The sequence below is a fragment of the Leptonychotes weddellii genome, unplaced genomic scaffold, assembly GCF_054177405.1.
Source record: "Leptonychotes weddellii isolate Sample4059 unplaced genomic scaffold, ASM5417740v2 HiC_scaffold_992, whole genome shotgun sequence".
NCBI lineage: Eukaryota > Metazoa > Chordata > Mammalia > Carnivora > Phocidae > Leptonychotes > Leptonychotes weddellii.
This window is the reverse complement of record NW_028071582.1, coordinates 1-14,720: the sequence shown is the minus strand read 5'-3', so window position 1 is coordinate 14,720 and position 14,720 is coordinate 1. Positions and strand designations below refer to the sequence as shown.

Genomic DNA, 14,720 nt, shown 5'->3' with positions numbered 1-14,720 from the left:
GGAAAGCAGGAGCAGGACATTGCAGTTGAGGAGTGAGAAGCCTCTGTTGGGAATGTCTGCATAGCCAAGAACCAGCAGTACAATGTTCCACAACTCATGCTTGGAAATTTGGGGGTAGACATGTGGATATTGGAAGAAGGAATTTCTGTAGCCTGTCAAAGGGATGAGAGCAGACTACCAAAAATGCAACATAAAATCAAAATCTATTTAGGCTTGGTTTCTTTTTTGTTAAAGATCGTATTATTTCAGAGAGAGAGTGTGCGAGAGTGCAAGCATGAACGGGGGAAGGGGCCGAGGGAGAAGCAGACTGCCTGCTGAGCAGGGAGCCAGGAGCCCGATGTGGGGCTGGATGCCAGGACCCTGGGATCATGACCTGAGCCGAAGGTAGCCGCTTAACCTACTGAGCCACTCAGGCACCCCTATTTAGGCTTGGTTTAGAGATGAAGTACAACACACAAGTTTAGCCTGAAACGTTAGTATTAAAGTTCTCAGAAATGTCTTTTATAACCAAATGATTCTAGGACAAACCAGAAGGTGCTTCATTTCAGGTGGTTCAGATAACAGCCTTACAGTGGCTCCAAGCTTGGTTCCGAGAACTGGAACAGTGACCAGTGTAACCCTGAAATCCTCTCTGCACTGTGCTAAGTGGCCACAGTGTGGGAACTGTGCCAGACCCAGAGTTCTCCCCACCCTTAAGCAGACTGCATCTGGAACCTCAAGCTTATCTTGAGAACCTCCACTGTCTTAGCTGGAGGGGAAGCACAGGATGAGAGCTTGGAATCAAACTAAAAGTGCTAGGGTTGATCAACTTTTGGAGCCATGAGAAGAGTGTCTAATTCCCCTGGAAAGCTTGAGAGCCTGAATGCTAAGCAGTCTTTTCGATCTAGCTGGACAGTTGGGATAACACAGAAGGTTTGAATTCCGTAAAAGGATTTTCTAAATATTCGAGTCACTCCACAGACAGGAGTTTACTGACCACCCTCTGCATTTCCTGGCCAGTTGCACTCTGACGTAATGGGTCAAGACTGCCTGTTACTTTCCTCTCTGGGTTTTACCCTCTATTGCTTAGAGTGGATTCTTTGCTGAAGGGCTCACATTGCTTCTGTGGGTTCTCACCTGAATGGAGTCTCTGGAGTGCTCTCAAGTAGGAAGGCTGAGCCTTTGTTCACACTTTGTGTTTCCAGGGTTGTTTGCCAAACGTATTTGGACAAAAGTGTATTATTGTTACTAAATCTTGTCCACGTTTGTCACCTTTATCATTTCTTTCTTGTGTGGGTTTAGTGGGGAGCAAGGCTGGAGTACTCTTGAAGCGTCTGCCATGTAGCTTATGTGCAGCGTTTCCTGCATGTGTGAATTCCCCAGTGGGCAGCGGTACCAGGCTATTGTGAAATGTTTTCTGCAGTCCAACGTTTTTGAGGCTTTTCTCCTGTGACCCACCCGACCCACCACATCTGAGAACCCCTGCACTTCACTTTAAAGCAGTCACCCCATCTCTCATGAGAGGGATCAAGCACGTTGCGTTTCAGATTTAGCTAAACTGTCAGAGTTGCTTCTCACTTCCATCACAGTAGGACGATGACTTTGGAGTTGCACTGATCTTGACACTAACACAAAAGTTAGTGGGTGGCTCAGTTGGTTATGCCTCTGACTCTTGATTTTGGCTCAGATCAAGATCCCGGGGTTGTGAGATAGATCCCTGTGTCAGGCTCCACATTGGGCATGGAGCCTGCTTAATATTCTCTCTCTCCCTCAGCCCCTCCCCCCTTCCTCTAAAAAATCAAAACAACATTTTTTTTTTTTTTAAAACAATTTTATGGTGTTTTTTTTTTTTTTTAAAGATTTTATTTATTTATTTGAGACAGAAAGAATGAGAGACAGAGAGCACATGAGAGGGGGGAGGGTCAGAGGGAGAAGCAGGCCCCCCGCCGAGCAGGGAGCCCGATGCGGGACTCGATCCAGGGACTCCAGGATCATGACCTGAGCCGAAAGCAGTCGCTTAACCAACTGAGCCACCCAGGCGCCCAAAAATCAAAACAACATTAAGCTTTATAGTAATTGGATACTCTGCACCTTTAAGTGAAAACTTAAGAATGCTTACTTTTGAATTTTTTAGACCAATGGATGGATTTCCAAAATCATAATTTTCACACTAAGAATTTGTCCATTTTGTGTATAAACAACTGAACAGTGTCAAAGCATTTGAAGAAAAAAAGTGAAGGATCTTTAATATTCACAAATATAAAAATTATGCTTCAGTTTAGAAAGAATTTCTTAAAAAAATTATGTTAGTAGCTTAAGGAATAATGGCTTACAGGGATGAGTTCAGAAAACATGCTTAAATGTTTCCTTCATCCTTTATGGTGAAGGAGCACTAGGCCAGCATCATAGCTACTTGTCCTCCTTAAAGGAAAAAATTTGTATTTCCATTCTTAATTTTTTAGTTAAATGGCACTTCTACAGTATCATTTTTACAGTCTCTCCAATGTTCCTATTCTAAGATTCAGGGATAAAATTCCTCTTCCCTTGATCAAATACCTTAATCTTTCTGACTTGAGACATTTTCATTTTATTTCTCCTCTGACTTCATCCTTCTAAACAAAGCTTGTTTTGTGGTTTACTTGCCCCACTACCTCAATGTTATTCTACACTGTAAAACCCTATTTCCCATTCTGATCAAGTCAGGAAAGAGTAAGTTAGAAATTCCATGCAAAATAGGCACAAACTGAGCTCTCAAGAGTATCACTCTCAACCATCTTCCAAAAAAATTAAACACTTAAAACACATCTAGTCCTCTCTACCAGGATCAAAAATTTAGGATTACACTTTTTTTTTTTAATTTTCATTTTTCTTTATTGCTCAGGCTACAAAGAATACTGAGAACACAAAGTCACAAATGGGGAGTGCTTGCAGCTCAGGACCAATTTTCGTGATAGGAGGCAGCCAACCCCAATTCCTGATGCGATAGCTAATCCACAAGTGACTACTTGTGGAGTATTGTGAAATTAGGGGAGGAATTGGCAGAAAACCGGGCAAAGGTGGGCAATTACAACATCTGGGATTGTCTTTCAGAAGCAAGTCTTGGCTGCTTTTCTCAATATTCTGAACAATTCGGGAGGGAGGAGACTGACTGACTGCTTTGGGACGTGAAAGCATCACGGGGATCATCCTAAACATCAGATGGCACATGTGTTCATATTCCATTCCCAGTAGTGAATCACTTTGTCAGTGACACAAAGTCAAAAACTGGGAAAGACGCAATTAAATATGAGGCAAAGCCCTTCATTCTTTGACATGAAGGGCTTTGAAGTTCTATTTCCAGAGTTCCAGAAGAAAAGTATGTTTGGTGTCTTACTCAGTTGGAAATTTGAAAAATGGAAAAAACAACCAGACCAATTTTAAGTTTCCAGAACCTAAGTAAATGAAAGATGCCCAGCATATAAATATGCTAGTCTGGTCAGTGGATTTAAATGAATTGAAGGGCACACCATATAGAGCCTTTCATAGAGTCTATCTAAAACCATAATGTGCCTCATAATGTAGTGAAGTCTGTATGAATACCTGAATCAAAGGACCAAATTTTGAACCTGCCAATGCAGGGAGTCAATTATTTTCCTGTCTTCACAGCCCTGAGGTTCAATTCCATTGCCATGGTTAGGAGATGTCACAATAAAGGAGTTGGTGAGAAATAGGAATTGAAAAGTGAGTTTGGCTTGGTGAGCTTATGCTCTAGCATATGGGCTCTAAATTACAGAATGATTTGCAAGCTCCATTAAACATTTGGTGAAGAGGTCCAGTTTATTTGACTATATTACCCATAGCTAACTTTATTAGTACTTACCATGTGTTAGGTAATTATCTAACCTCTTTATCAGAATCAATTCATTTACTCCTCACAACAACCAATACTGTTCCCATTTTAAGATGAGCACATTGGAGCACAGGAGGAAACTTGCTCAAGAGTACATAGTGGAGGCCTGGGAATCAAACCCAAATACTCTTGACTGTGAAGGTTGTGCTTTTTTCAAAAAACAGTTTTTCCTTTTTTGAAATAATGAAGAAGTTACAGAAAAATTGAAAGCATAATACAAAGGACTTTTCCCCTCTGAATCATTTGAGAATACATTGACAACTTGATACTCTGTCCTCCAAATATCGTGTGTATCTCCAAAAAACAGGAACATTCCCCTATGGGACCACAATATAGCCATCAAAATTACTAAATGAACATTAACACATGATAGCTAATCCTCAAACTCCATTCAGCTTTTGCCAGTTGTCCCAGTAAAGTCTTTCATAGCAAGAAGATTTTGTTAAGATTTATACATGCATTTAGTTGTCACATCTCATTTTTTTAATATTTTCTTTTTAAATAATCTGTACACCCAACATGGGGATTGAACTCACAACTCACAATTGCATGCTCTTCTGACTGAACCAACCAGGCGCCCTGTCACATCTTTGTCAGTCTGACATGGTTCCTCAGTCTTTTGTTGGCATTCATAATTCTGACACTTTGAAGATCATTAGCCAGTTATTTTATTGAACATCCCTCAGTTTGGGTTTTATGCTTCCTCTTAATTCGATTCAAGTCTTGCCTCTCTGGCAGGAATACCACAGCAGTGATGTTGCCTTCTCATTGTATCCTATCAGATGTTGCTATGGACTAAATTGTGTTGTTCCCCCACCCCCCCAATTCATTGAAGCCCTAGTCCCCAGTGTGATTATATTTGAATATATGGCCTTTAGGAGTTAATTAGGGTTTGGTAGGCACCTAATACAATAAAATTGGCGACCTTATAAAAAAGGGAAGAAAAGGAGAGCTCTTTCTCTACACCCACTCAGAGAAAATGCCATGTGTGAACAAAGTGTTCATCTGCAAGCCAGGAAAGAGCTCTCACCATAAACTGAATCCTCCCACAACATTTATCTTTGACTTTCCAGCCTACAGAAACGTGGGAAAATACTTACCTGTTGAAGTCACCCACTCTATGGTATTTTGTTATGGCAGCCTGAGCAGACAAAGACAGGTGATGTATATTTCAATTTGTCCCATTGTTTTTTTTTTAAAGATTGTATTCATTTATTTAATTGACAGAGAGACAGTGAGAGAGGGAACACAAGCAGGGTGAGGGGCAGAGGGAGAAGCAGGCTTCCTGCAGAGCAGGGAGCCTGATGCGGGGCTCGATCCCAGGACTCTGAGATCATGACCTGAGCTGAAGGCAAACGCTTAACCGACTGAGCCACCCAGGCGCCCCCAATTTGTCCCATTGTTAATGATATTACTTGGATCACTAAGTGAAGGTGGCGTCTACTAGGCTTTTCCTGTATTTCATCTATTTTTATTTATTTTCTAATTAACTTTAATGGGGAAGTAATTTGAAACTAGGTAAATATCCTATTACTAACGAAACTCAATTTATTCATTTATTTACATGTTACAGAATCAAGGTTTCCTATTTTATCCAATGGTTTATAATCTGTTAATATTGTCTGCTATTTGATCATTGAGAGCCTATTCAAACTTTTGTTTTTTCTGACTTTTCCCTATATTCTTTCAGCACTTTTTTGCTTTCTAGCACCACAGGATATTCCATGCTCATCTTGTTATCCCTGCCCCAGCCCACCCATTTCTCTCAAATGGTATTTAGAAGCCCCTTTCTGGACACCAAGTGTCTCCATTACTACTGGTAAGGTAATATACATCTCAAAGACAGTATAATATTAACTTCTTTTGTTTTTCTGGTGGGAGAAGTAGATCGAGACAAGGAGAGTGAAGACATTAAATTTAAAAAAGGAGGTTTTTAATACAGAAGATGCTCAGATGCCATAAACATGATGCCAGGCAAAAACTAAAAAGACAATCAGTGGGTGAACCCCTGTAAAAGCCATGTCCAATAATGAAAAGGGAATACTACCTGATTTTGATTTTAGTTTTCTGTGCTACAGTTCCATTATTCTCAGGCACCAGGGAAGCCTCATATGAACCCTGTTTTGAAAAACAAGAGTACTGTGCCCCAAGCTTTGCATGCAGCGAGAAGCAGACAAGAAAGAGTGGAAGCAGCATGGAGAAACAGTTAACAAAGGGCCAGTTGTGAAAGGTGGAAAGACTCAGAGCTGTACAGAGAACAAAATGACAAATGACAACCAGGAAAAGGCATTCCTAGAGAATCTGAGAAATACTTGAGGTCTAAATTTCTAATTGTAAGAAACAATTTGTTAATCATCTATCAAAACATACCAAATTTCATTAGGAATCAGATTCAAATTAAAGCCACATGAAATATTATCTTATTCCTTCTGATTGGTAGTAATTTAAAAGACTGACAATGCCAAGAGATGATAATGATATGAAACACCAGGAACTTTTATTTATTTATTTTTAAGATTTTATTTATTTGAGAGAGAGAGAGCAGGGAGGAGGGGCAGAGGGAGAGGGAGAAGCAGTCTCCCCACTGAACAAGGAGCCTGACGCAGGGCTGGATCCCAGGACCCTGGGACCATGACCTGAGCCGAAGGCAGACACTTAACTGACTGAGCCACCCAGGTGCCCCAAAACACCAGGAATTTTTAAATACTGCCTGCGGTATTTGGCATTATTTAGTAAATTTGAGGATGTGCATACCAATGACTTATTTCCCTGTGGCATATTCTGGAGAAAGTCTTTTATTTTTTTTATTTTTTTAAAAGATTTTATTTATTTATTTGACAGAGTGAGAAAGCACAAGGAGAGGCAGAAGCAGGCTCCCCACTGAGCAGGGAGCCCGAAACGCAGGGCTTGATCCTAAGACCTTGGGATCATGACCCTAGCCGAAGGCAGATTCTTAACAATCTCAGCCACCCAGGCGCCCCAAAAGTCTTTTAAAAATACATCTATTTGGGTGCCTGGGTGGCTTAGTCGTTAAGTGTCTGCCTTCGGCTCAGGTCATGCTCCCAGGGTCCTGGAATCAAGCCCTGCATCGGGCTCCCTGTTTGGCGGGAAGCCTGCTTCTCCCTCTCCCACTCCCCCTGCTTGTGTTCCCTCTCTAACTGTGTCTCTCTCTCTCAAATAAATAAATAAAATCTTTAAAAAAATACATCTATTTACATATAATGTTCACAACAGCATTGTTTGTAATAGAAGACTGAAATAGCCCAAATGTTCACTAACAGAAGAATAGATGAATGAATACGGTAGTCATACAGTGGAATACTATACAGCAATAAAAATAACATAGAGCTACATGCATCAACGTGGATGTGTATCACAAATGAGATGTCTAGTGAAAAGTTGCAGAAAAATGTGAAACAAAAACATCCTACAGCCATGCAAGAAGAAGCCTCATGTCATTATTTGGATAATAAAAAATATGGTAATCCCAGAAAGCTAGGAAACTTGGAGACATACACAAATATGCCATAAGATTATAGTTGATTTTTTTTTTCCTTTTTTTTGGTCCTGGCCCTCAACTCCACTGAGACCATTCTCTTAGCAGTGATAACCTTGGCCACACATTGTCATCTGTTGGCTTTCCACCATGCTGTGGTCAAGCAGTGATAAAACTGCTTGAAGTTGGCAACTCCAGCCCTGCGTAATGTTTTTGAGAACTCCCTAGTTCACATGCCTGCCACATTACAGCTGTCCCTCTGTGAAAAGCAGAGGGACAGTTGACCACTTCCTTTATGAGGTGCCTGCCTAGATAAAGTTACATGTGTCCATAAACATTTCAAAAGTTCAATGTCTTTGTGACCACAGTCATCTTCCTACAATCATACTTCCTTTCTCCATGGGATTGGTCCTTGTGTCCTTGTTAACTATATCTACATTATAGAAGTTGGCCAAGGATCTACTAAGCCATGGACAGAGAGAAGCAAAGGCTTAGGAACCCAAGGGTCCCACCTGGTGGTGCAGGAATTCTCTTTGGGATAGTTACCTCTGACTAAATCTCACCTAGAATAGCTACTTGGTCAGACCAATTTCCTTATCTTTATCCTGTTCTTAACATAGTTACACCCATACTCCACTCTCTCATCCACAGCCTAAGGAACAAGGACCTTAAGGGTGCACCAAAGAAGATTTTAGGAGGCTGAGGAGACACGTAACTGGGGTTACAGAGAAGCGCTGCTATGCTATTGTTTCCCCCCCCCCCCCCCACCAAATCAGACTCTTATGTCTCTCCCTCCTGTTAGTGTAGTGGTCCAGTTACACTGTCCTGTGAATAGAGAGGCATCAAGAAACCTTAAAAAGTTCATGACACGAGGAGCCAAGAGCCTTGGGCATTTTGGTATACTGTGCAAATGAGATATGGTAACCAATGGATCTGATCTCTCCAGCACTCCCTTTCATCATATGTAAAATGAATAGAATAGCCAGCAGGAACATGGTAAGGATCAAATAGATAACGTATGTGGGAGTGTTTAGTGAAAACCGTTCATGTTATTTTTAATCAAAGTGGAATGTTTTCCAAGGGAGGTTTATTAGTCTATTTCATATCCCACCTCCCTCCGTTTATATCTTGATGGAGGGCTACACCTTCACTGTGTTAACTACTGTCTTCATAAATGATGAATGGGGCCAGAAAACACTGACAGATCCCTATTCTTACCCTCACACTCAACATCCCAATCCATCAGCTCCCTCTTCAAAACAAATCCAGAATATCCCAATCTAGAATAATACAAAAACATACGTGAAAATTAGGAAAGTGTTTTGCTATACATCAAAGAAGAAATGATTGAGGATTGAATATATTCTGGTACATGACTAAACGCAGAAGCTTTTAAAAAAATGAAGTCATTATACTGAAACAGAAAAATTGAGATAAATAAGCAAAATTGCATATGAAGGTACAAAAAGATATACACACAAGTAACAGTTATTTCCTCTGTAAAGAGAGTGCAGCTTGGGAAATAGGAATCGAGATAATTCCTTTTAATATGAGAATGATTTGCGGTACTCACGGAATTTTTGAAAAATGAAACGGAAGAAAATACTGGATTGGAAGCTAGTTCTAGCCCTACTTCTGTCATGGCAGTCACTTAAAAACGGTCTTGGTTTCTACTTCTGGAGGATGAAAAAGGTAATACTACTGACTTTATAGGATTGTTGTCAGGATTACGTAGTATGGACGTGTTTACAACTGTGCCTAGAACACCAACGGCGTGCCGGTCTGACTACTGTCGCTGTCAGATCCGTAAAACCCTCTGAGCAACACCAGGGTTGGAAAGAGAACCCATTCAAGGCAAGAAGCGGAAGCGCCTGGCCAAGAGAAGAGCAGTAACCAATAGGAGAGAGTTAACAAACGCCATAGCCCGGGCCCCCGTTTTCTTAACTACCCTGATTGGCCCTAGGGTATGACGCCAAGAAGATCCTGTCGATTCACTGGTTATGAGGTCTGTCGATTAGCGAAGGAAGAAACCAGAGAAACGGAAAGGTCCTTTAGGCATCGCTTGCGTGCTCCGCCCAGCTCGTTTCCGGCTGAGCCTGGCGCAAGCGTCCGTCCTTCTGGGCGTCCCGGCATACCCCGCGGCTATTTCCGGCCCAGCGCATTGGAAAAGATGGTGAGGCTAGTGAGTGACGCCTGTGAGGCCGACCTTTCCTGTTGGGAAGGTCCTGAGTGTTGCGGCTCCGCCCTCTACCCTCCCGGGACGCGAAGACACCGAGGGGCCGTGTGCCGGGACCTCGCCCCTGTGGGGAGGAGGTGGCCAACGCGCCACCCGTCTCCCTTCGGGGCACCCGTCCGTTCATTTCCCCCTGGAGAGACCTTTGAAAGCTTACGAACCTCTTGCCCTTGCGATTTACGCCGATGAAGCACTTGTTCACTGAGGGCTATTGCCTCAGAAGAGCACTCAGACACTCCCCTTGCCCTCAGAGAGCTCCCAAACAGGTGATCAAAACCCACCAGAAACATCCTGGTATTAGGTGGAGTTAGGATAAGGCGCTTTGAGAGTGAGTAAGAGACAGGGCCGAGGAGTTCAGAGCATTCGGAGGCTTCAAGAAGGCGGTGGTGCTGGTGCCAGTACTCATCCTGTGGGGTGCTTGCCTTTCGATGGTGCTCTCCTTGAGGACATAAAAGTATCCATCTTTTTACATTTCTAGGCTCGGGTGCCCTTCCCTGGTTGGGAGGGACGGAGACCTGCAGCCCCTTGTGTTCAGTGAATCGGACCCTGAGAAGAGTAGTTTAGGCAGAAGTCAGTGGGTCAAGGCACTAAGGCTTGAAATCCCAGAGCCTGTTTGTTCCAGCACCTGAGACTGGATCGCCTGTGCTGGTTGGAGAATATACATGGAGGAGTGGGCAGTGAAGCTGGAGTGGTAGATTGGGTCTTGAATGCTGAGGACAGCCTTGTAAGCTTGGAGATCTTGGCTTATTTCAGTGGCAACAGGAAGTCTCCAGGGCTTTGGAAGAGACTAGTTAGACAATTGGATTAGATATATGGAAAGTCAGGAAGTGCAGATCTGCTCTGTAGGAAGACTAGGTGGAGAGATGAAGACTTTTATACCAGCTTGGTCTAATGACTTGTCCCTAGACAAGGGTTTCCAACCAAGGACGATTTTGCCCCCAAAAGGATTTGGTAACAATGGAGCCAATTTTGTGGTCACACCTCAGGGTTGCTCATGACATCTAGTGGGTGGAGGCCAAGGATGCAGCTGCATGTCTCCTATAATGCACGGAACATCCCCGCCCCCCCCCAACCCACCTATCCACAATAAATACCTGTGTGGCCCAAGATACCAGTAGTGCTGAGGTTCAGCAATCCTGTTTAGAATGTTAGTAGTGGAAATGGAGGGAAGACAGATGTCAGAGACATCTCAAACAGACCTGTTCAGTTTTGTCTCCTTTTGTATTCTTTATAATGCTAAGTACTTTTTTTTTTTTAAGGATTTTATTTATTTATTTGACAGAGAGATAGAGTGAGAGCACAAGTAGTCAGAGAGGCAGGCAGAGGGAGAGGGAGAAACAGACTCCACTGAGCAGGGAGCCCGACATGGGGCTCGATCCCAGGACCCTGGGATCATGACCTGAGCCGAAGGCAGCCGCTTAACCAACTGAGCCACCCAGGCGCCCCAATGCCTAAGTACTTGACAATTAGGCAATTAATCAGATCTGATGACCCCAGTCTTCCTTATATTTTATTTTACTTTTTTTTTTAAGATTTATTTTTTATTTATTTGACAGAGACACAGCGAGAGAGGGAACAAGCAGGGAGAGAGGGAGAAGCAGGCTTCCCGCCGAGCAGGGAGCCCGACATGGGGCTCGATCCCAGGACCCCGGGATCATGAACTGAGCTGAAGGCAGACGCTTAACCGACTGAGCCACCCAGGCGCCCCGTCTTCCTTGTATTTTATCACCCATTCATTCATTTGCCAAATAGTTAAATGCACCAAACAGTATTGGAGGTGCTATGATTCCATCATGACCAAACCAATTCCTGCTCTCCCAAGAGCCTTACATTTTTGCAGGGGAATCACACTGAATCTATAAATACATGTCAGGTGGTGAGATACGCCATGAAGAAATTCCTGTAAGATGGAGTTTCTCTTACTACCACACACCCTTTACTCTGCACCTTCTAACTGCCAAGCACAGAACTAGAGGCTTTACAAATAGCATTTCTAATCTTTTTCTCATTCGTGCAATATAGGTACTGTTATCCTCAGATATGAAAAAGAGACTTAGAGAAGATGCATAATTTGGCCCAAATCCGTTAGTGTGGAGTGAAGCAGGGACTGGAAACCAGATCCACCTGTGGTCCAAGGCAGTGCTATTTCCATTAGGTGTCACTCTGTCTTATGCCCCCTGAAGAGATCTGTACTTTTTTTCCTACACTTAATGAAAATGAAGTAGATATGAAGTCTCACATTCACCACTTTCTCTTTCCAGAGCGCAGTTTTTATTGGAGAGGCCTACCTGGAGGTGATCTTCAAAGTTGTAGGAACTGTTCAGCATCTGTTGGGGGTGAATTCCTCTTTATTGCTCACATTCTCTCAGGCGGCTGATGGCAGATCCTGACCTCTTTAAGGGTTTGGCAAGTTGAAGATGTCCTCCCAGCTCTTCAGACTGCAGTTACCAGCAAGTGCTCAGCCTCATGAGGTCTTCAGTCAGCTCTGGGAGGCCTGCTGTGGATGGCAGCGCCCAAGATGCATCAAAGAAGATTCTGGAGCTGAAGCAATTCCTGACCATTCTGCACAGGGACATCCAACCCTGGGTGAGGGCGTGTCATCCAGAAAGCCCTGAGAAGGCAATGACCTTGGTGCAGGATTTCGAGTGAGAACCTGGGAGACCAAGGTATGGTGAGAAGGGGAGTATGTAAAGAGAAAGTGAGACCAGGTTGTGGAGGGCCTGAAAGTGGAGAAACTTGATTTTTCTGCTACTGCTTAAGCGCTTGTTTATTTTCCTGATGGGCATTGGTGCTAGCTTTCCCACGAGGTCAGGCTCTCTCCCCACCGTGCAGGAAGGATGGTGGGTGGAGAGTGAGGTTGGACCCTCACAGTCACTGAACTTTCAGTAGGTCCTTGTCCCCAAGGATGAAGGAAGGGCGATAGTTGTTCCCTGTAAGTGAACCGAAATGTTCTGTTCTGCAGATGTATTCACCTGAGCAAGCTCTGTGGGGAGAATCTTCTGCCTCTTAAACAGGCCTGCTCTATGGTGCAGGAATTGCAGTGTCCAGCAAGCTCTGAGAACTTTGGCTGTGTCCTCAGTGTCTGGGTCACAACCCTTCCTCAAACAGACTAATGTAACTGATTCTCTGCTCAGGAGAGGGCCAGAGTGAGACCAGCTGGGGGCTGAGAGCAGTGCGGCAAGGTGTCAGAGCCGCAGGGCTCTGCATGGGGGCTGCCACGGCCCTCCCTGCACTGCCCTGAGCAGACAGGACTCTGAAGTGCTCTCTGCCACTGTCCATTGTGACCCTGGGTTCCTGACTCTTCTGTTCTGCCCTGCCACACATACCGCACTCCTCATTTACGTTTTTAGCTCTGGCTCTCCAGCAATGTCTATACCTATACCTTTCTTCCCTGGGCCCATATGATGATCTGCCTGGGGGAGGTAAGGTATTTTTGCCAGGTGATGGTGTGTGTGCTCCCAAGAAGAGCCAGCAATTCTGCAGTTCTGTGAGGACTTGCAGAGCTTCTCTTGGAGCCCACAAAGCCCATGCACAGAGATTTTCCCAAGAGAAGAGCCAGAAGTCACATTCAGACCATGGAGCCTTCAAAGGGAACCCAATTATTTTAAGAGAATGGTGAGAATCAGAGTCTCAGGCTGGAAATGGGAGAGGTAGGAAGGATCAGGGATGAGAGTTTGTCACTGCCTGTGACATCATAGATGTGACCTTGTAGTTGTGTCTTGCCCTGAATTGGGAACAGAGAGCTAGTGAATTGGTGTGCAGGTGTCAGGTTGAGACAGCTCAGTTCCATATGTAGGCTTCACGGTTCCCTCTGGTCGTCTCCTCAAAAGGCTCATTCCATGATAGTTCTGAGTAGGGTCATGTATGAACCAGTCTATGTCTTGGGGCATTTGTGGTGCCTTTTTGTCACCCAAGGAAGAGTGTCTGATCTTAGTATAGACTGATAAAGTTTTCTGAACAGGTATATGGGAGCTAGTTCAGCATGGACAGAGGGGTGATCTATCAGAAGACACTACCTGGGGGAAAGCGGGTGTGGGGCACATCTCTACTTAGAGGACCCCCTTTGGACATGTCAGGTGGCTTGTCAGTTGAAAAAGAAGGAAAATACAGGTAAAATGATTGAGAGCCCAGCTTTTAGCAGAGGCTAGGAAGCCAAGGAGAGGGAGACTGTGGGTGAGTGTATGAGGCCCCATCGTCCTTGGCCAAGCCCAGAAACCACAGTGAGTAAGGCAGCCCACATGGGATATGTCTGCTTACTGCTTCCTGTATCAGAGTATAAAGTCTTGACCCTAAAGCCAATCCAACCAGGGATTCCAATGGACAATGCTTGTTGCTAAGCATGGATGCCCTCCAATGGATAATACCTTGATGGTAAGAGGTAAGCTTAAGCTTCGGTAAGCATGCTTGTAACAGATGAGATCTCTCCTTTAGCCTTTTCCACCTTGAGGCTGTAAAAGCTTCTTAGGCGCCATGTCTAATCTCTACTGTACTACCTAGCTCTTACTCTGGTGCCCCAGGCACTGTGGCACATCTGGGAGAGTTGGTGGTAGTAGGTGTGACAGGACTCCTAAGCTGTGTCTGCATACTCGGGGGGCGGGGGGCAGGTCTCTGGCACCACAAGACTAGTCTGATGGTACTAACATGCAGTAGAAGGTGTGTGTCCTGAGGTTCCACAGAAAGTGTTGACCAGACAGGTTGTGGGAGTGAAACACTGAAGTAATTAAAGGTTTTGGAATTGACACGACCCACATTCAAAATCCAGCTCCGTGCGCTGAATCTCTATGCACATCACCTAACCTGTGATAGCAGTGTCCATTGGGCCTCCCAGGAAACCCTTGCAATACTCAGTGTATCTCAAACTTCTGCAAAATCTCCAGAGGTGCCAAAAGAATGGCCAAATCCACAGAGCATGTCTGAGCCACATCCTCCATCTGCCAGACCAGGGCTGCACAAAGTTCACTCTTTGAGGCATGACCCCTACCACAGGGACTTAGGTTACTTGCTAGGGTCCTGTGTTCTCCACAAGTAATGATTGCTCAGTCCTCACTGTCTGCCAGGAAGCCAGCCAAGGATGAGTACCAGGACTATGAGGCTGGAGCTAAAATAGGGAAAGCAGAGAATTG

At 44.2% G+C, this 14,720-nt stretch overlaps 1 long non-coding RNA gene across 1 annotated transcript; it reads left to right on the top strand.

The window, feature by feature from the left end:
- The first annotated feature begins 4,891 nt into the window (after positions 1 to 4,891).
- On the top strand, positions 4,892 to 14,700 carry LOC145720083 (uncharacterized). The gene is made up of 3 exons (XR_014142800.1): positions 4,892 to 5,027; positions 5,559 to 5,687; positions 11,859 to 14,700. It is a non-coding gene; the product is annotated as an uncharacterized LOC145720083 (long non-coding RNA).
- Positions 14,701 to 14,720: the final 20 nt, after the last annotated feature.